The sequence below is a fragment of the Miscanthus floridulus genome, chromosome 8 (assembly GCF_019320115.1).
Source record: "Miscanthus floridulus cultivar M001 chromosome 8, ASM1932011v1, whole genome shotgun sequence".
Taxonomy (NCBI): Eukaryota; Viridiplantae; Streptophyta; class Magnoliopsida; order Poales; family Poaceae; genus Miscanthus; species Miscanthus floridulus.
Genome location: NC_089587.1, coordinates 6,830,125 through 6,851,429, shown reverse-complemented (window position 1 = coordinate 6,851,429; position 21,305 = coordinate 6,830,125). Strand labels below are relative to the sequence as shown.

The 21,305-nt window shown below is 41.2% G+C and overlaps 1 long non-coding RNA gene across 6 annotated transcripts; it reads right to left on the bottom strand.

Moving 5' to 3' along the window:
* Positions 1–1,232: 1,232 nt before the first annotated feature.
* Positions 1,233–21,156, bottom strand: LOC136475593 (uncharacterized). 6 transcript variants are annotated; one of them, XR_010763220.1, is made up of 5 exons: positions 20,652–21,156; positions 11,221–11,260; positions 11,002–11,109; positions 6,803–6,943; positions 5,625–6,099 (listed from the first exon to the last, which is right to left on the bottom strand). It is a non-coding gene; the product is annotated as an uncharacterized lncRNA (long non-coding RNA). The 6 variants fall into 6 exon arrangements; XR_010763221.1 differs by having other exon boundaries at positions 6,803–6,937; XR_010763222.1 differs by lacking the exon at positions 11,221–11,260 and having other exon boundaries at positions 11,002–11,115.
* Between the last annotated feature and the right edge of the window lie 149 nt (positions 21,157–21,305).

Genomic DNA, 21,305 nt, shown 5'->3' with positions numbered 1-21,305 from the left:
ATAGTTGCTACTGTGGGATCTACATTAAATTCTTAGTGACCATCCTTAATGTGCGTACCCAACATCATAAATTAGAACATACGGTCTATATCTTCTCACAAGATGACTACCATTAATCAGTATTCCTATTGGCCATACACAAGGTAGCACCATAGTTGCTGCTGCGGGATCTACACTAAGTCCACAACTTAGTGACTATCCTCAACGTGCGTACCCAATTCGTTTGCGGATTAACTAAAGTCTACATCAATCTTTTGATGATTACCTTAAAATGTGTTTATACAAATTGCATACACCACTAGGCATCTACTGTTCAACAGACTATGTCTATATTATTAAAGGTCTATATCTTTATGATGGCTACCTCTAATGTGTTAGCATAAATGAGGTTTACACTATTAGTGAGATATATCTTGTCTCCTATTTATTTTGCATTAATTAATACAGCATCACCATAGCAATTTAAATTTACCCTTAGCGTAAATTCAGATAATCTATGATTTAAATCTTGTTAGAATAATAGCCAGCAAAGAGTTTGATCTCTTGCTCTTGATGGTCACCATTATCTAACATGGTTAATGGACGTAATGTTAAACTTGATGTTCTATGGATTCATGGCAATATTTGATGCTCCTCATAAGAGAGCATCACCACTTATGATCAATTTAAATACGGAGTTTTATTTAAATAAAGCACCATAAACATCTAGGTCACACGTATGTGTATCTCAATGGGTGCAAATGGAAGCACTATATGGCTAGCTTTCAATGAGTGATACGAACAACACAAGGCAGTCATTCTACCCAATGCCAACCATGATTGGCCACAACTTTATCTCTAGGATCTTAAGTCCACTTGAGAATATAATTATGTTGTTCCAAAATATCCCCCAACATTGCGTTTTCGCGAAAGCACACTACTTACCAAATGTATTCTAGATTAATTCCTATATTACTTCAGGTCTAAGTATATGATAAACTCTTATCGAGGAATCATCATTAGCATTATAGTGATGCTCTATCATCTAAAGTACATTGAATTTTCAGAATCATACAAGTTCGATGCCATGTAATAATGCCATCCAAAGAACTTTAATGGTAAGATTTAACGCAAAAAGAAGTAGCAGCCCTGTGCATTCCTTAGGGTCAAGGCACTTCCCAAATATGACAGAACCATATTCTGTCCCAATTGTGTATGTTACAGCCACACAACTTGAAAATGTTATGCCTTGAAACATTTAATTGATCGGTATTACAAATCCATTAGACATAAATATCCGGCTCAACTATAAAGATATGAAGCACGCTTCTATCTTCAACCTGACACCACCAGGAAGGCCAATTGTTCATAACAAGTTTCATGAAGAAACCAAGTAGCAACCAAATACTTAATTAATAAGTGGGTCTTATGAGCATGGAGAGCACGATCATCGAATTTACTTCACTTGATCCATCTTGGGGACCAAAATTTGTCTCCCATTTACAAACATACCTAGTTTCTACGTCCCATTTTGATGTTGTAATATAAAATGTTGTCATCAATTTCAATTGAATATCACAATAATGTGCCATCACATTTGATATTCCATTAATTAACTTGTATGAAATCTAAATATCTGCAAAGAATGTCATTATATTCTTCATGCTATATATAGACCTATACGGGTGTAAATCCAAATGCAAAGAGGAATTTTGCCTAGTGGATAGTTGCACCACAAACTCTATATATAGGGAAGCAAAATATTCCTAAACTCTTACATAGAGACAAGAAAATATTTTGTTAATCGCTTGACGTGATGTCATGATAGTGGACTTTGGTCGTGCTACTATCATACTCCCTATTGGTACTCAAATAATAATCATGAATCCATTCTTGTATTCTGATTCCAAAATGTACCCAATTAAAATTATAGAGATATCCGTCAATGTGGTTTTCATATGGAAACCCCAAGATGACAACTAAGAGGAGTATTTTTCTCTTAACAACGGATATGGCAATACTTAAACAAGACATCCTCAGTTGGATTTGACTACACATACATAACCTGTATCCAATGTTGCGTACAAATAATTCTCTCTCTTGATGTCAATAAGACTTGGCACATTTGCCTTGGTTATTCAATTATAGAGATAATTTGAGAATTATTATCAATTCTATTGGTCATAGCATAAATATGAGCCACTACATTTCTTGAAGAAATTCAAGAACATACATGTGACTCTATTTACCATTTTATGGACCATAAAGATACTATGTAATGCACATTTATGCATCCATAATATAGTCCTAGGTGTGTCTCTTAGTCATGAGAACCATCACTATACCAAACACATTGCTCGAAATCTTCAATTTAGAGCAAATTATCCTGGACGCGGGATCAAATCCATTTTATATGGAACAGTTTGGTTTTTTTGGTACTATATATCAAGTACCTTATGTCCATACCAATAATGGTTTTATTGAGTCTCTTATTGAGAATCAAATTGCATGACATATTAAAATAGAATTGTAATTTACCAGAACTAAGTTGTTTTCATGCGGCCTTACACACCGCATCGTTAATTCAAATTCATCAAGCTGCACTTATACAACTCCCTCCGTTGCAGTATGTACGTGAAACTTTGGCCATAGCCAAACATTTCCCATCTACGCATCGAGTATGTTTTCACATACCTATATCACCACCCCCAACATACCAATGGGCATTATGGATCCCAAGAGGTAACTCTACATGGGATTTATAAATTGCCTGTATGTTGATCACATTTGAGGATAATTCCAGGCATTAGGGGGAGATTTATACCACATCAAGAATGCCAGGAATCAAAAGAGCAATCCTCACATCAACGTACCAAAAAAATTCTAAACCTAATCGTTTGGAATATCTTATATTTGCATCATATTGCAAAGAATCTGCCAGAAACATTTACTGATAATAAGGGTGTCACAAAATCCTCTTATCCTACTTATAATGCGCCCGAAAGAATGGAGGTACCAATTAAAACCATTCAATCTCCCACTTCCAAAAAAGAGGGGGAGAAGTACGGCCGCTCCTAAGGATAATGCTCCAAGTAAGCGTGCGAGGATACCGAGGACAACATCCTCCAAATCAGTAAATCTAAGCCAACCTCAAGTTGGTAGACACCCAAAATGGATGAGCATCCAAAACCTGGATCAAAATCCACCCGGATCAACGGTGCACCCAAACTCTGATCCTGGGACATTGGAACACCCTGACTCCATATGGAAAATGACTCGGAGTCCAAAAGGGTTAACATTTTCACATGCTATATTGATTTCAAGAACCGAATCAATCATTTAAAGACTACAAATTGTCGCGGCATATACTCCTCAAAGATTGCCTTTTTTACCTTACTAGATCCAGACCAAAAATCCTAGGCAGAGTGTCTTCACACTCAAATTTGGTCAAACTAAAAGGTGGCAATTAAGGAGATTGCTCTTGTTCAATGATGAGAAGTATTACCACAGTAATATCTTCCCTCATAGAGTTTCTTTTCAGAAGCAAGGTGGTGAACAATGAGAGCTTGTAGCATATGGTTTCACGCAGAGACCCAGCATAGTATACCCCATGGTATGTGTGAAAATAAAGTTTTCCAAATTCAATAATTGGCGGATCAAATGAATTTGATAGATTCGGACGTATAAGTCCCAATGGACTTCATATTCTGAATCCAAATACAAATCGCAACATACATTGTGTATAATTAAGCATGATTGCGTATATTGGTTATTTTGATATCATCATGATACAGAAATAATTATGGAATCATTTGAGATACAATTTCCATCATGTGGATTCGAGATGGAGGATTTGGGTAAGACCAAATATTGCCTAGGCTTACAACTTGAGCACCGTCCTTCAGAGATTTTAGTGCATCAATCAGCCTATATCCAGAAAATATTAAAGAAATTCAATATAGACAAATCATATCATAACAAAATCTCGATGGTTGTTCGTTCTTTAGAAATAGAGAAAGATCCATTTAGACCACGAGATTTTAGAGAAAAGATATTGGGACCGAGGTTCCATATCTTAGTGTCATTGGAGCACTTATGTATCTTGCAAATTGCACCAGGCCTGATATCGCATTTACAGTGAACATACTAGTTAGACATAGTGCAAATCCAACTCACCGTCATTAGACGGGAGCGAAGCATATCCTCAGATATCTTAATGGCACAAAAGATCTTGATTTATTCTTTAAGAGAAATCATGATCCCAATATGATTGGATACACGGATGCTGGTTACTTATCTGATCTCCATCCGAAACTGGATTTGTATTCTTACATGGAGGTACAGCTATTTCATGAAGTCTTCTAAACAGACTCTAACGGCGACCTCTACTAATCATTCTGAAATTATTGCTCTATACGAGGCATCACATGAATGTGTATGACTTCGCAGAATGATTAACCACATACAACCGGCATGTGATATTGGTTCGATTAAATCACCTACAATTATCTATGAAGATAATTTCGCTTATGTTACATAGATGCAAACAGGTTACATAAAGAGTAATGTCGCTAAGGACATTGCCCCTAAGCTATTTTATCCCCATAAGTTACAAAAAAGCGGGGAAATAAACATCTTGTAAATCCAGTCATGTGATAATCTCGATGACCTATTTACTAAGTCCTTACCAACTTCTATGTTTCAAAAATTGGTACATGGAATTGGTATGCGGCGACTTCGAGATTTGCCAGAATCAGGGGGAGACATCTCCTAAATGTTGACCTGTACCAGCATCATATTATACTCTTTTCTTTCACAAGTTTTACTTATAAGGTTTCTTGTCAAAGTTTTTAATGAGGTAATATTAACATAAGCATGTGTCATATTTTCTATTTTCCCCACCGGGGTTTTTGTGGGAAATATCAAAGACACATATTGCCCTCACAACTCATTCATGGTTTTTCCCTGAGAAGGTTTTTCATGTGAGTTATCCAAGAGGCAATACCAATAATATGTCGTCATATTTTCTCCTAATTTTCCCACTGGGTTTTTACAGGAGTTTTAGCGACATATCACTTTATATTGCTCCTCATATTTTTCCTGAAAAGGTTTTTAGAGGAGTTATCTTTATGTCGTATCTCCAATATTTTTCCCCATTGGGGTTTTTAATGGGATACCAATGACATAGTGGTTTACTTAAATCACAAATAAATATGCTATTTTCTCCTTATTTTCCAATAAGGTTTAAAGGAGTTTTTATGGCATATCATATATTCCTCAGATTTTTCCCATAGGGTTTTTTCGAGGAATTTTAGCTTACAGCTACATTGATCTCAAGGAAGATTCGATCAAGGGGGAGTGTTACGAAACGGTGTCTCTCAATAGACACCCCTTCGGTGATCTCATCAACGACGCCATGAACAGACACCTATTCATGAAGTGATCTCATCCATCAATTACAAGATTAGTGGATAGGATTAGACAGTTAGTTTTACTCCAAAGGGCATGTCCTTTGGAGAACAGTCGTGTCCCTTCGTGACACCCCTTCACTTGTATAAATATATTTCAGAGATCAATGAAAGAAACAGTTCTCCCAAATCTTGTTCATTTACATTCACTTTTAACAAGCTGCACCTAGCAAACATGTGAAATATAGGAAGGCGTAACATAACAAATGGAATTAAAAGTTTATCATTTCCTAATTCCTGCCGGAAATCTAGAATTATCTAGCAGTGATTCATATATGTTTTAATGTTTAGAATTGCAAACAAGGCACACATTAAATGAACCGTTTCCCTTTTCTTGGGACGGGAAAGAACATTATCCACCCACCCTTCAGAAAACATCCCATCAGGAATCCGTGACCCAACTAAATCTTAGATTGCTTGTGTACTCTTGAGGATAATAACAGGAAATCTCCTATGTCTTCATCCATAGGTCTCATTAGTATTGAAAACGGTATTACCTAGATCGACGAAGTCGTGGAAGGTATTGAGTTCAGCGGCATCTGTGGGATGATTCTGCTGAGTTGGTTGGTGCTGTTGTCGCACTTGGTAAGTGTTTGGTTTGTCTGCCCAAGTCCATCGGATTGGTTTCACGGTTGGTGATTCCGTTTCCAACCTGTAGTTGCACGTAGATCACATATTAATTTTTATTGCTGTATAAATGTGTGGGAAGGAACAAAGGGTTAGTTGGAAGAAAGGTGCAGCAAACAATGCATTTTTTCTTCTGAAAAGGATAACACCAATGTAAATCAATGAACCAATATCCATAGCCGCTGGAACAGTAAGGAGAAAGAAAAGGAAAAGAAATAAGAGATGCCTAGCATTCATCCCGGAGGTTAAACAAACCCAAAAAATAGGAAAGGCCATCGCGGCCATTTCATGAAATTCGCATGCTTGGTAGCTGGACGCGAACAACACATCGAGCTGAATCCAAGCAAAATGTGATATTCCGAGAAAATAACAAAGCTGATGTTCAGAAACGAATCGTAATACAATGTGCATGAATAGAAGCCACCAACCACTATGGTGGTTCAAGAAACCAGTTCACCAGTGCCGCCTATTATATTCTCCTGGATAGTTGATGTATATAGCATTCATGTATAAATAAAAATTAGAATTTTATGTAGCTTCATTCCAAAATTATGAACCTTCATTTTCTGAGGAAACTTTGTGCATTGTCATTCTATACGGACTACCTCAACTGAACTCCAAAAATAGTTAAACCTAATCATTCTACTGATGTTGTAAACAGTGTAATAACTCATTTCTATGTATAAAAAAACAGAGGTTGTATGACAGGCTGCGCATATCACAATTACCAGATGGGACGAAGTCGCTGCGATGAAAAAAAGGGCAGACCCAGTGCCGGAGGCTCCCACATGAGTGGGGTCTGCGATGAACCGTAGAGAATAACTAGCAAGCGGCTTCAGGCTGTGACTAACAGCCATGGTGATCTTGTCCTCCAACCACAGGATTAGAAGATCAGATGGTATATTTAGAAGCATCTAAAAAAATTTCAGTAATGACCATATGGGAAATACAGAACAGAAGCAATGCTACATTAATAGGAAATAATAGAGAGGTATTGCACAAATAAACATAGCATGCATCTACTCAAGTCTTGGTCAGAATACACGCTCATTCCATTGAAATCCGAGATAATACATAGTATGAAAAAAACGAAGGCATGTGCCTGTACTTATAACTATTACAAAATAGCACCTATGGACGTAATTTCCTTTTTAAATCATGGAGTAATCGATGAATATATATGGTTGCAAGAAGTAATGATGTCTATAACAACTGCTTAGTGGTAAAAGGCCAAGGAAAGTAGCTTATTGTACATTGGCTGCTCAAGTCTTAGCAGTATAAAAGGGAATGATGCAATTATCTAGAGTGTTTGTGGAACAAATGGACCATTACAGGCCCATAGGACAGAATTGGTTCACTTGCAAATATACGAACCCAAATATGTAAGAGTGCATTGTATAAGCTTATCATGCAGTTTGGCCGATTCTACCGTCCTCATCATTTATGATAGCAGGAAAAGATGTAGAAGACAACATATTGAATCTGTAGACACAGGGGCTAACCTTTTTCTTCACAGCACAGATAGTTAGAATAAGTTAGCAAAACATTAGTGATTACAAAGTTTATGATAAAAAAGGGGGGAAATCAGGGCCGCAAAGAGTAGTGAACATATTTCCATTAATTATTATACATTAGTTACATCTTGACAAATATCTGATTATTAAGAAAATGCTCGGTTATGTTGTGTTAGGTCAGTCCATACATGTAAATGGCCTGCTATAAGAACAGTGCTCCAGCTCAGTTCATACATGGCAAATATTTAAATTCATATCATAAAAAAGGACGTACCCAGTGCAGAGAGCTCCTGCTCTGTGCGAGGTCTAGAGAAGGGTGTTAGTGGCAAGCCTTATCCTCGCCTGTGCAATGCGAGGAGACCGCGACTCGAACCCGGGACCTTCTGGTCACAGGCAGTAAGACTCTACCACTTGCACTAGGCCCGTCCTTCTAAATTTAGATCATAAATGTAGGTTAAATATAAAATATCAGATGAGTAAATGGCCTGCCATAAGAATTAAAATGGCTGAAGGTGTGCATGAAAGAGAATCCTAATCCAATTTGTGTACATCGGAGACATACCCTGAAACTATCTGATGACTACATTGCGTGAAGCAACAACTGAAAAAGACATAACAGCCTCAAACCTGTGAAGATCATCAGTATATATTCCCAAGTTACATGAGAGCTCATTTTTCATCACATGCAATACTAAAAAAAAGACATCAGCTGCACTGAGCATCAGGGGAAAATAGCAGTTTCGGCATGGACAGAGCACTAAAATCTGGAAGAGAACTGAAGTGTGAAATATTATGTAGGAATCAAATTTGTATGATGAATGAATTAGCATATCTAAGCCTTCTAAAAAACAAACCAAAGCTAAACATCGTATAGTAGTATATAGCTATGCCCCAAAATAGCATTTTTGAGTGATGCAAATTTGAGTGCAGGAAAGTGGATTGGATTGTTGGCAGGGTGAAGTAGGCCATCATTGCATATACAAAAGTGACTCAGTTCACTAAGAATGCCAAAAAGGACCATATATATGTAATGGTCCATATCACTCCATCTGCCAAATGCCTCAGCTCAATAAAAACGGAATAAAAATATCATAAAAGACTGATCAATCATCTTAACATATGCCAATGGCTGATTTTAAATGAGGGTAAAAAGATACAAAAGAGTGATAATCATGACTATATATTCTCATATGTCATTGCTCAAAAGATATTCTTTCAATTATCATGGAAGCTAACAGCACCCTAATGGGTGTTACCTGCAAAATCAAAAGCACTACGTGGAAGGCATATACACGCGTCATGGAAATGCAATAGTAGCCTCGACATGGTGAAAGCTCTAGTTTGATTTTGGTGAATTGATGAAACCCGAAGTGCTAACCTAGTTTATCAAAGTGATTATGAGATAGGTAGCACTACTCCAAGTGGTGAAGCAAATGAAGATCATGACTTGATGATGGTGATGCCATGGTGATGATCAAATGCTTGGACTTGGAAAAGAAGAAAGAAAAACAAAAAGCTCAAGGCAAAGGTGAAATTGATAGGAGCTTTTTGGTTTAGTGATCGAGACACTTAGAGAGTATGAAACTCGTATCGAAATACAGTTATCAAAGTGCCACTAGATGCTCTAACTCATTGCATATGCATTTAGGATCTAGTGTAGTACTAACACCCTTAAAAATGTTTGTGAAAATATGCTAACACGCATACACAAAGGTGATACACATTGTGTTTAGCACTTGGGAGCAAGGGTTCGAAATTTCATCGGCAGATTGTCCGACGGTGCCACCGGCGCTCAGTATAGAATAGACCGGACGCTGGTCATGCAGTGACCGGACGCTAGGGTCCTGCATCCTATCAGTGGCGCACAGTGAAGGCCATCCTCGGTCTCTTGACCGGACACAGGCGACCGGACTCTGGCTAAACAGTGTTCAACATCCGGTCCTGCTGAGGTGGCGGCGCACAAAGAAGACGGTGAGTGACCGAACGCTGGGCGAGTCCGGTCGGACATGACCGGACACGTTCGGTCGCGAATTTCCACCTCTAAAAGCTTACTGGAAGTGACCGGATGTGTCCGGTCGTTAGTGGAACCTTACTGGAAGTGACCAGACGCTGGGGTCCTATGTCCGGTCCAACACTGTAGTGTGTCCGGTCACAACTAAAATGTACTGTTGATCGTTGAGATCGGGCGATCAGTATTTGAAGCAGGGGACACGTGGCGTGCATCGCGCGACCGGATGTTGAGGTCCTGCGTCCTATCAAACCGACCGGTGCGTCCGGTCGCCCTGTTTTTAGTGGGCTGAGGAGCCAACGGGTCTATTTCGTAGGGGCTTCTATTTAAACCCCATGGCTGGCTCAAGCTCACTCTCTTGACCATTTGCATTGACATTAGCCAAAGCCTCCCACTCATCTCCATCATTGATTCATCATCTTTATGAGATTGAGAGTGAATCCAAGTGCATTGCTTGAGTGTTTGCATCTAGAGGCACTTGGTGTTTGTGTTTCACTGCGGGATTCGCTTATTACTCTTGGTGGTTGCCGCCACCTAAACGACTTGGAACAGCGTGGATCGTCGAGCGGAGGTTGGTGATTGTCTCTGGCTCCGATCGTGGTGATTGTAAGGGGTTCTTGACCTTTTCCCGGTGGAGAGCCAAAATGTACTCTAGTAAATTGCTCGTAGTTTGTGTGATCCTCATCTTGTGTTGGTTGTGCGGCACCCTATTGAGGGTTTGGCGTGTGATGCCAATTAGCGCGTGAACCTCCAAGTGAGTGAATCGCCACAACGAGGACTAGCTTGCCGGCAAGCAAGTGAACCTCGGTAAAAAAATAATTGTGTCATCATTTGATTCTGAGGTGATTAGTCTTCATTGGTATTCATTCTTGTGATTGATTAATTCATTCCTTGACTTGGCGGTATAATCATCTTGCTCACTCTCTCTTTATATTACCGCAAACTAGTTGTTAAGCTCTTTAGTGTAGCTAGTCGTGAGAGCTTGTTAGTTTGGTTAGTGTTGCTCTTTAGTTAGCATTTGAGAGCACATTAACTTAGTGTAGTGACATAGCCATTGTGTGGATAAAGATTATATAAAACTAGAATTGTGGTAGGTGACTTGCATTTTTAGTAGGCTAGCGCAACACTCGCTTTGTCTCATATTTATCTAACCGTTTTGCTAAGTGTTGTTGTAGAAATTTTTAATAGGCTATTCACCCCTCTCTAGCCATTATGACCTTTCACACGGTACTGTACACTACAATTTGTGTCTAGTTTTAGAATTAATCCGAGAACTTATCTCACAATTTTGTTCCAGCATGGCACACTGAACTACAAAAGAATTAAAATTCTCCACACCACGTTTGAGCATTAGGGGCACAATTGAATCACACAATGGAAGTGCTAGAGTTGAGTACAGTCTCACCATTTATCCTTTTAGGCGTAGCTGGTTGTCGTCCCGCAATAATTCTTCAGAAGAGTTGTCAAGGCAGTAGGTCACCATGGTAGGCTACACCTAATTTTCTTCAAAAGCCTATAACTGCAAGCAGTAAGACACTAAGAAGTAGCTGTGGTATTGATATGTATTTGAGAATTAGGCAAAGACAAAGCAGCAAGAGATGCAAGAAAGGAATGGTGCGAATACCTTCAGTTCAATAGTAATCTATAAATTTTTTCCTTATAACCTGTAGAACCATACCTTCAGTTCAATAGAGGAAGAAAATCCATCTATTAGCTCCCGCACTTAAAAACTGCATAATACAAAGCAAAGCATCCAATTGCTACCTTCACAGTTTTAGAAGAGGAAATAACATTATGGTGCAGTGGTGGACTTGATGTTGCTGTAGGAGAGCCAGAGATAAATTATCTTTGTAACTTATTGCCATTAGAATCGTGTCGATGTTTCACCACCGATAGCCTACCACGAGGGTATCCGGGATAGTTTGTTCGGGCTTCAGCGTATGCAGAACTCGACGGTAAACGCAAGAGACAGTCGATTTATCCTGGTTCGGACCCTCGACCGTGATCGAGTAATAGCCCTACGTCCAGTCGGCGTTAGCCTTTGCGTTGGATTAATTGTAAAGTGTTGTCTCTAACTCTCTTCTCCTGGAACTCCACTCTCCTTTATATAGTCAGGAGGCCAGAATCCTAGTCGGTTTACCATGAGAGTTCCTAATAGGATTACATAATAGTATTACTACTAGGATTACATGGGAGAAATCCTAATCAAACTAGATCTTCTCTCTTCCTTGCGGTGTATCCCGTGGGTCCCACATCGACAAGCCCCCGAGCACTTTATGGTTGAACTCTAGAAGCCTTGTCTTGTTCCTCCAGGTCTTGCCAAGCAGGAACAAGCGTCGCTCGAGTGCTTTCTTGAGTGAAACCATGTAGCGCTTCTTGGGATCTTCGAGTGGTGTGTGGTTTTTTGAAGAAAAAAGTACTCTCATCTGGGTGTAGCCCCCGAGCCTCTTGCTATTTGGAACAAGGAGCTAGAGGGTCTTGTCTTGAAATTGCTCTGATTCTTCGTCGAAAGACTCCCGAGCATATACCCGGGTTCTTTTTCAAAAAGAACTCGGATATAGCTCGGTCCGTGTTCTTTTTGTCTTGAGGCCTTGAAGTGGTCTGTCTTGAAGAAGTCTTCTTGGTGACGTGCACTTTTTCTTCGAAAAAAGTACACTCACTGAGTGTAGCCCCTGAGCCTCTTGCTATTTTGAACAAAAAGTTAGAGGGTCTTGAATCTTATGTTTTTTGAAAACTCCTGTCTTGAAGAATTCTTCTGAGTGATGTGCGCTCTTTTTTTTGAAGAAAAAGTGCACTCACTGAGTGTAGCCCCCGAGCCTCTTGTTATTTGGAACAAAGAGTTGGAGGGTCTTGAATCTGAGTTGTTCAAAGAACTAAAAACCTCTCCTGTTGCTGCCCCCGAGCATATATCTGGGTTTTTTTATTCAAAAATAACTGGATCTTGGCATATTCTCTGGTAGTCTACTATTGTCAGATGTAGTTGTATGGTGGTGGTTGAGTGTAAATGCTGTTTATTCACGAGTTGTACAGTGTTGGTATATTCTTCCGAATATGCTTATTTTTGAGTACTGTTCCTTCACGCCTGAGTACTCTTTCATTGAATTCTATCTTTTTATTGTGTCCTTTGTTAGGTTTGTTCCGTTGGTGCTCCCGGTCCATGTGCACCGCTTCTTTGGTCTATAAATACCCTCCTGGTGTGCTGTTTTGATTCATCGAGCATTTTGTTGTGTGGTCTGAAATCTCCGTAGTCATGAATATGATAGTTTCTGAAGTAGAGCAACCCTGGGCATATTTTGTAGTTCTTGTATATCTTATCATAGCTGGAGGGAGTATTGTGATAGGGATTAGAGGTAGACTAATCTTATAGCGGCATTGTACCAGGAAGTACGTGGTGGTAGTTGGAGGAAGTCTTGTGATGTGGGATACGATCCTTCATCTAGCAGTTCTGAGTAGATCCCCCTTGCCTGCCCTGCGACTGTCCGGTGCAGATCAACGCCTGATCTGGCATTACATCGGACTTGGGTAGACAGATGCATGCAGGCCTTTCCTGGTCCATGTTGTCCTGCCATGCTGCTGACTTTCGCCTTGGATGTACTGTGTTTATTCTTTGAAGAAAACAGTGTAGCTGAGTGCGGTTTGTTCTACCGAGTAGTAATTTGGAACACGTAGTCGTTCCAAAGCCTAGTTGTGTCCAGGTTCCTTTTTGCTACCTTGCTCGTCGTAGTACCGAGTTCGTTGGGTCTTGTAAGATGTGTAATCTTGTAATTTTTGAAGCCATTTATAATGGAAAGAATCTTGTCTTCTGAGTTGTCATTCTTTTTTCTGCTGATGTCCTGGTTGTTTATGAGATTCCCGAGTTCTTTCTATAAGAACCGAGTTATTGTGTTCCTTGTGAGGTGACCCTTCATTGCTTCATGGTTGATGAGTTCTTTTTGTAGCAATATGATAACTCCGTCGTGGTGCTGGATGGATAAGTCTGAAATCTGCCCGTTGAACTGTACCTTTGTGTAGAAGTGTGCCGTCCATCATTTCAGCTGTGTTGTGTTGGGAAATGGATCGTTGCATTCCCATGCCATGTTTAAATGGGCCTGGTGGGCCGCATTTTTATTACTGTAAGAATCTATTTAAAGGCCTTTCTTCTTCTCTTTCTTTGCTGCCCTGCTTTTGCCTTGAAACCCTAGTCTTCAAAACTCCACCGTCACCATTGTCGTCGTCATCTGAGCGCCGCCGTCTGGGCATCATCTTTTCTTAGTGCTTTATTGCTTTCGCTAGTATATGGGTAGGAAGAAATCAGCGAGCAAGTCCTAGGAAACCTTTGTAGACGAGGAGGCATCGCTTTCTATGATTAAAAATCAAGAATTCATGGCCATGAGGGCTGCTCAGAAGATCTGGTCAGCTTCGACTACGACTGAGGATCAGTTGCGCGAGCTTGTTAGTGATGGTCTGATCTAGGGCAAGGAGTTTGTTGATTGGAAAGCTCCAGGCGAGCATCGGGTCCCAACTCCAGGCCCTAATGAGATTGTTCTTTTTGTCTCCTTTATCTGTGCTGGACTCTGCCTTCCTGCTTTGGCTTTTCTTCATCGATTTCTCAGTTATTTTGGGATTAGCTTGAACCATCTCACTCCCAATGCTGTCCTTCATTTTTCTGTTTTTGTTCATCTTTGTGAAACTTTCCTTGGAATTCCTCTTTCTCTTTCTCTCTTTCGTTATTTCTTCCATCTAAAGCCTCAACCCTGCAGCGATGACACCCATGTTCTTGGTGGCTGCGGGATTCAGTTTTGTTAGGGTTGTAAGAGTAAATTTTTTGATTATGACTTAGTTGATTCTGTGAGGAATTGGCGTGCCGACTGGTTTTATGTCGTCAATATGATTCCTCCTCTTGCTGTTCATTCTGGTTCTGGTCCCGTGGTTAATGACCGATGGGACAAAAATCTCCTGACGATGGATGAGCTCCAGGCGATCAAGCCGTTTCTTGAGAGGATATGTACTCTAAAATAGCAAGGCTTGACTGGCTTCGGGATCGTTTCTAGTTTTCTTCGCCGCCGTGTTCAACCTCTGAAGGAGCGAGAGAATTATGGTTTTGAGTACTCTGGGGCGGAGGACCCTTCTCGTATGGTTCCTACCCTTGAGTTGACTGATGAGGAGGTGCTCGAGCGCCTTCAGAAGATGTTGAAAGGAGTAAGCGTCATCTCGTATGCTGTCCCTGAGTATTGTGCTGACAACCCATCTCCTGCTGTGAGTTGTTTTTTCTTATGCGGGTACTTTTTGTATTTTCTTTGGTGTCTCCACTTTTTGCTTAATCTTTCTCGTCTGGTTGTTTTACACTTTTATAGGAATTGGGGCGTAACTTCGATGATCCAATCCCCCTTGATGACCGCCCTGCCGTGGTGGAGACTAGGGAGAGTCTTGCTGGGGCATCTTTAACCAGTAAGTTTCAAACCACCACGATATTTCCTGGTGTTTCTTCTGTAGTTCTTGATGCATATCTTGAGTATGTTCCTCGTCCAGTTCCTCAAGCTCCTCATAGTGTCGGAAAAAGGGGGCGAGCGGATTGTTCTTCTTCTGGTTTGTCTGGTACCAAGAAGTCTCGCCAGTCGAGTACTCGTCCAGGTACTCAAGTTATAGGTAACGTGCTCCTAGGTGAGCATATTAATACATTTTGTCTTTTTGTTGTTTGTTTGTGCCTTTAACTGAGTACTTTTCTCCTTTTTTAGATGGCGCTGTGGTTGGCTTGTTTGAGAGTGAGGTAGATGAGGATGATGATGCGGCCCTTGTCATGCGTCGGTGAGTTGTTTTCTTGTTTTTCTGTTGTTGAACACCTCTTTTTGTTCTAACTCTGGCCTTGTTCTCTTGTAGTAAGCGGTCGTCGAGCTCGAGTTCTTCTGGGGCTTCGGTACCGACCACGCCACTCCTATCGCATAGTGGTGGTGATATTTTTGCTGCTATAGTTCCCCCTCTAAGGTCTTCTGTTGGTCTTGGGGGTTTTATGAAGAAAAAGATAGCTAAGTGAGTGAATCCTGGTTATGTTTCTTTGCTTCTGTTTTCCTCTTTTTTGATTCATATTCTTATCGTCGAGTTTCCTTATCATCTTGCAGACCCTCGCCTTCCCTTAACCCTCAGTCGACCTCTTGTCAGTCTTCTGGTGCGCCCCTATGTACTGAGTCTCAGGACCCGGAATGTACAGTCGGTGAAGTGGCTGTGAGGGAGATAGGGTTCCCTGGTGATCACGTTGCTGCGGATTTGCTGACTCCGAGGGTGACCCTGGCCATGGCGGTGGGTCCATCTGAGGAGGTAGCCGGGGCTTCCCAGGATACGATCCTGGTCTTGCCTTCTTTGCATCGGCTGGCTTCTCCCTTTGCTCCTCTTGCTACTGGTGGTCAGCGTTTGGATGATGATGTGGTGCAACAATTTGATGCCACTCATCGGTTGTCAGAGCCAACCGCTGCCTGGGGAACCTTTGCGACTTCTTTTGGGGAAAAACTCCAGGTAAGTTTTTTTGAAGTTCTTTCTTTGGATGTTCGTCTTTCTTCTGTTCTTATGTCTTGTTTTTCTCTCTCTCTCTCTTTGTTCAATCTTTTTTCTCGGGATCATACCGACTTCTTTTTCTCGTCTAAAACCGAGAAAAAGTTGTCTTCTGAGGTTAGTGTCCTAAAAACAGAGCTTGACCTCTGTCGGGCTGAGATGGAGATCGAGCATCAAACGCACCAAAGAGAGGAACAGGCTCTCCGTGCCCAGGTGGTTGAGGCAGAAAAGTGGAGGGATGCTATTGTCCAAGAGGCCTTGAAGAATGTGGAGGCCATGAAGAATGAGTACAATGGTATCGTAGGTTCTTTTTGTTTGCTTTTGTATTCAAATTTCTCTTTCTGCTGACTTGTTTTTTGGTGCCTGGTCTAGCTCTCTGAGTTGAAAAGCAGAAGCTCTCGGAGGGTATTGAGGAAATGAAGATACTTGTTCACAATAGTCACAATAGGGCTGAGGAGGTAATTACTCATGCTGAAGAAGAACCTGTGCTTGCCAAGTTGATTAGACGTGGAGCTGACAGAGATCTTGTGCAGGTTCAAAAAACTGTTGAAGTCTTGACTGGCAAATTGGCGACGACTACTGAGAACTAGAATGCTTTGTGGAAATCATTTCGGTCAGTAGCCGATCTTCTCTGAACTCCAACAGTTAATGGTCAATCTTGGGCTCAGTTTATTCCTCAAGTTTTGACCCGTTTCCAGGAGTTCGTGAAGAGGTGCGCCCAACTATGTACCAGAAATATTCTTGCCTAGGTCCGGGTTCTTGCTCCGGAGGTGCCTTTGTCCAAGATTGCAGAGGAAGCCAAGAGTCAAGAATATCTAGATGCCATTAAAAAGGTGGAGCCTGAGGTCGAAGATTTAGCCAGGAGGATTGTGGATAATCTTGATATTGATATTTCTTCTCCTGATGACGATGCTTGATGTAATTGAACTTTATACTCCAGCCTCTATAATGGGATATTATACTTCTTTTTGAATGAAGATTCCTTATTTTTTGTTGATGTCTTCTTTGCCTGGATGACTTCGCCTTGTTTATTCTTCAAATGAGTTGTCCAAGTGATCAGAATTTTTTCTGAGTATTCGTTTCTTGGGCATGGCGCACATCCGTAGTTTAGAGTGGTCTTGTTCCTTCATCCATTGTAGGATAATTCCTTGATAGGTCGAGCGTTTGTATGGTTTTATCTGAGCCTTGACTTGTCGAGTGCTTATTTGGCTTTTATCTGCGCCATGTAAACAACTCGGGGTATGTAGATTTTTGCCTTTTTGTTCTTGTCAGTATAGAAAAGACTTAGGACCGGTGATCTCAAACATCTTCAGTTTCTTTGCTTTCGTCCAGTGAGCTCAAGCATGTTTTTAGCTTTTTGCTTAACTCAGGGTGTGGCCAGCATCTGGCTCTTTCCCTGGTTGTGAAAACAACTCATGATCGGTTCGGTGTTAGCTTATGAGCTACCCCCATCGGCGGGCTCAAGCATCTTTTCAGCTTTTTTGCTCTTGGTCGGTAGGCTCAGGCATAATTTTTGCCATTTTGCTCTTTGATTCGGGTGTTAGCTTATCAGCTACCCTCATCGGCGGGCTCAAGCATTTTTTCAGCTTTTTTTGCTCTCGGCTGGTAGGCTCAGGCATAATTTTAGCCATTTTGCTTTTTGGTTCGGGTGTTAGCTTATTAGCTACCCTCATCGGCGGGCTCAAGCATCTTTTCAGCTCTTTTGCTCTCGGCCGGTATGCTCAGGCATAATTTCAGTCATTTTGCTTTTTGGTTTGGGTGTTAGCTTATTAGCTACCCTCATCGGCGGGCTCAAGCATTTTTTCAGCTCTTTTGCTCTCGTCCGGTATGCTCAGACATAATTTCAGCCATTTTGCTTTTTGGTTCGGGTGTTAGCTTATTAGCTACCCTCATCGGCGGGCTCAAACATTTTTAGCTCTTTTGCTCTCGACCGGTATGCTCAGGCATAATTTCAACCATTTTGCTTTTTGGTTCGGGTGTTAGCTTATTAGCTACCCTCATTGGCAGGCTCAAGCATCTTTTCAGCTCTTTTGCTCTCGGCCGGTATGCTCAGGCATAATTTCAGCCATTTTGCTTTTTTGTTCGGGTGTTAGCTTATTAGCTACCCTCATCGGTGCTCAGTGAAAACAACTGGGGGAAAGTCATAATAAGACATATGTTGTCGAGGAACACCATCTTTATTGATCATAAACATTGATATGCTTAGTGAAAACAACTTTGGGAAAGCCATAATAAGACATGTTGTCGAGGAACACCGTCTTTATTGATCATGAACGTTGATCTCTTGTGGCTTGTATATATATTCTTCCTTGAGTTGTTTTCATGCGTAGAATCTTCTTAGTTGGCTGATGTGCCATGTATTGTTGACTTCTTTTCCATCTTCAGTTATAAACTTGTACGTGCCTGGTCCGGTGACTTTTGTGACAATAAAAGGACCTTCCCATGGACTGAGTAGTTTATGGTGTCCATCAGTGTTTTGTATTCTTCTTAGTACTAGGTCTCCGATTTGGAGTGATCGATGCTGGGTATTCTTATTGTAGTAGCGTCTTAAACCTTGGAGGTATCTTGCTGATTGAAGGATAGCATTTACTCTGACTTCTTCTGTATTGTCGAGTTCTAATCTTTGTGTGTGTTCTGCTTCTCCTTTGTTTTATTGTTCTATCCTTGGTGACGTCCAGATCAAGTCGGCAGGCAGTACGGCTTCTAATCCGTAAACTAGGAAGAAAGGTGAGTATCCGGTGGCTCTGCTTATTTGAGTTCGTAGCCCCCATACTACTTTGGGTAATTCTTTAATCCATTTGGATCCATAGTTCACTAGTTCTTCATACAATCTTGGTTTTAATCCGGCTAGTATGAGTCCGTTAGCCCTTTCTACCTGTCCGTTGGCTTCTGGATGTGCGACTGATGCGTAATCTATGCCGAAGCCGTAATCCTGTGCCCAACTTTAGAATTCTGTAGCTGTGAAGGGGGAACCCAAATCTATGATGATTCGATTGGGCATGCCGAAGCGGTGCATAATGTCTTGGATGAACTCGACTGCTTTGGCTGCGCTGTATTTTGTGAGTGGTTTGTATTCAATCCACTTGGTGAACTTGTCAATTGCTACAAAGATATACTCGAAACCGCCATTTGCTTTCTTGAGAGGTCCTACTTGATCTAGCCCTCAATAGAAGAAAGGCCAAGCGGGAGGGATGCAGATAAGATTGTGAGCTGATACATGAGCTTGTCTTGCGAACATTTGACAACCTTTGCATTTTTTGATGAGTTCTTCTGTGTCTTTCAAAGCGGTTGGCCAGTAGAATCCGGTGCGGAATGCTTTGCCGACTAGTGTTCTTGAAGCGGCATGATTTTCACAGCAACCTAAGTGTATTTTGTCTAAGATCTCTTTGCCTTTTTCAAACGAGACACATTTTAGGAGTACTCCTGATGATGCGGCTCTTCTGTACAGCTTGTCCCCTACTAGGACGTAGTTCTTGCTTCTGTGAACAACTCGGATAGCCTCCGCTTTATCTGCTGGCAACTTGTTCTCTTTGATATAATCGATAAAAACCTGGGTCTATGAGGTGGATAGAATCTATTAGGACTCTCAGTAATCTTTGGGTGCGTGAATATAGATCTCACATAAATTAGCTCAGGAGTTAGCTTGACAATGGCACGCAGGACGGCATTAAAGTGCGTACTCACTGTCCATCCCCATCTCCACATTGCTATTGCTACAGATGAATGTGTGTGGTATTGCCCAACAATCTTCAAAAACATTGCCAGCTGCTCCTCTACTGAAACATGAAGTGTGTCAACTATTAGCCCCCTCTCCCTAAGTCGAGCACAAAGCTTGTAGAATACAGGCCGGGACATCCTGAGCGCACGCATACATATTCTGTCCCAGGTGTCAAACAACCTAACTAGCTCACTACTACGCCATATATATCCATCTGCGCCAATGGAGCATACTTTATGCGTTTGGCTGTACTCCTCTTATTATTTTTGTTCCTCCACCACAAGGCCAGCAATAGAACAAGAAAAGCTAGGGCCTTTTGCCTCGACATACAGCAACAGAGGAATTTTTTATGAATATTGCCAATCAAGGTGTAGCGCGTGTAGGAACAAAAAATGAAAAATAAAATGCAAAGCATGTATCAGCATCAAGTAAATTAAAATAACTTTTGATGTGCACAAGCATAGATGGCAAATGAAGTAGTACTTGGTATGTATAGTAGCCAATAAATTATATTACTTTAGTGAACAGGCCGGTTTAACTCAAACTAACATATGCAGCCAAACTAAAGTGATTTGAACTAACCACCATCATAGAGCATCAAACAATTGTTAGTTATATCTAGATTTTTTTAATGGGCAAGGTGAAGTGTTTAACCATCATAAATAATGCTGAAATCTTAACAGAGGAATATGCAATGGGCTTATGCAGTTGGGAATCTGAGTAGCAACAACTACAATCGTAGTAACTTGCTGTAAGCCTATAGCTATGCAGAGACTCAGAGAGAGACCAAAGGAACTCGATTTGAAAGATTTTACCTCCAGGAGTGGACCAATGGATCTAGCTGGAGCGATTGCGTTTTGGTACGTTTTTCTATGCACTTTGTTGCAGTAGATCTGTAAACGGATGATAGATTAGAAACTCATACCTAGAAAATGGATGGAGGATTGAGGGAGGAAAACACTGCTAGTAGGAATAGATGGATTAGTCGTAGATGAGAGGCCACCAGATGAGGGAAGATGCTTCTTGTTTCCCAACAGATTAAGGGATATGTTATGAAAGGTAGGGATGAAAGGATATGTCCTCTTAATCTGCGATATGAACAAGTGATGGACTAGGGGATTCCATGGACCGGTGGAGCTTCGGGACTAGCACAGACGACGGAGGAGATAAGCGGCTGAGGTCGTGAAAAGTGACGACGGAGAAGAAGAGAATTAGAGGGAAGTGGTGGCTGCTGTGTCGATGAAAGGGTGATACTGTAAAATAACGAGGACAATAGGAGTGTGGTGAAGGCAGCTAAAGTATTGGCGCTGGACGTCTTGCGTCCGTCGCCGATTCGGCCGGAAGGTTCGGCACGCCAATTCTCAAACAAACCAGCGCCAAAGTTTTGGGACTGCCGCGGGTTTGGCCAGGCAAATTTTGGACAGCATCCAAGCAGACCCTCTGTTCTCTAGTCTCTGATCTCTCGAGGG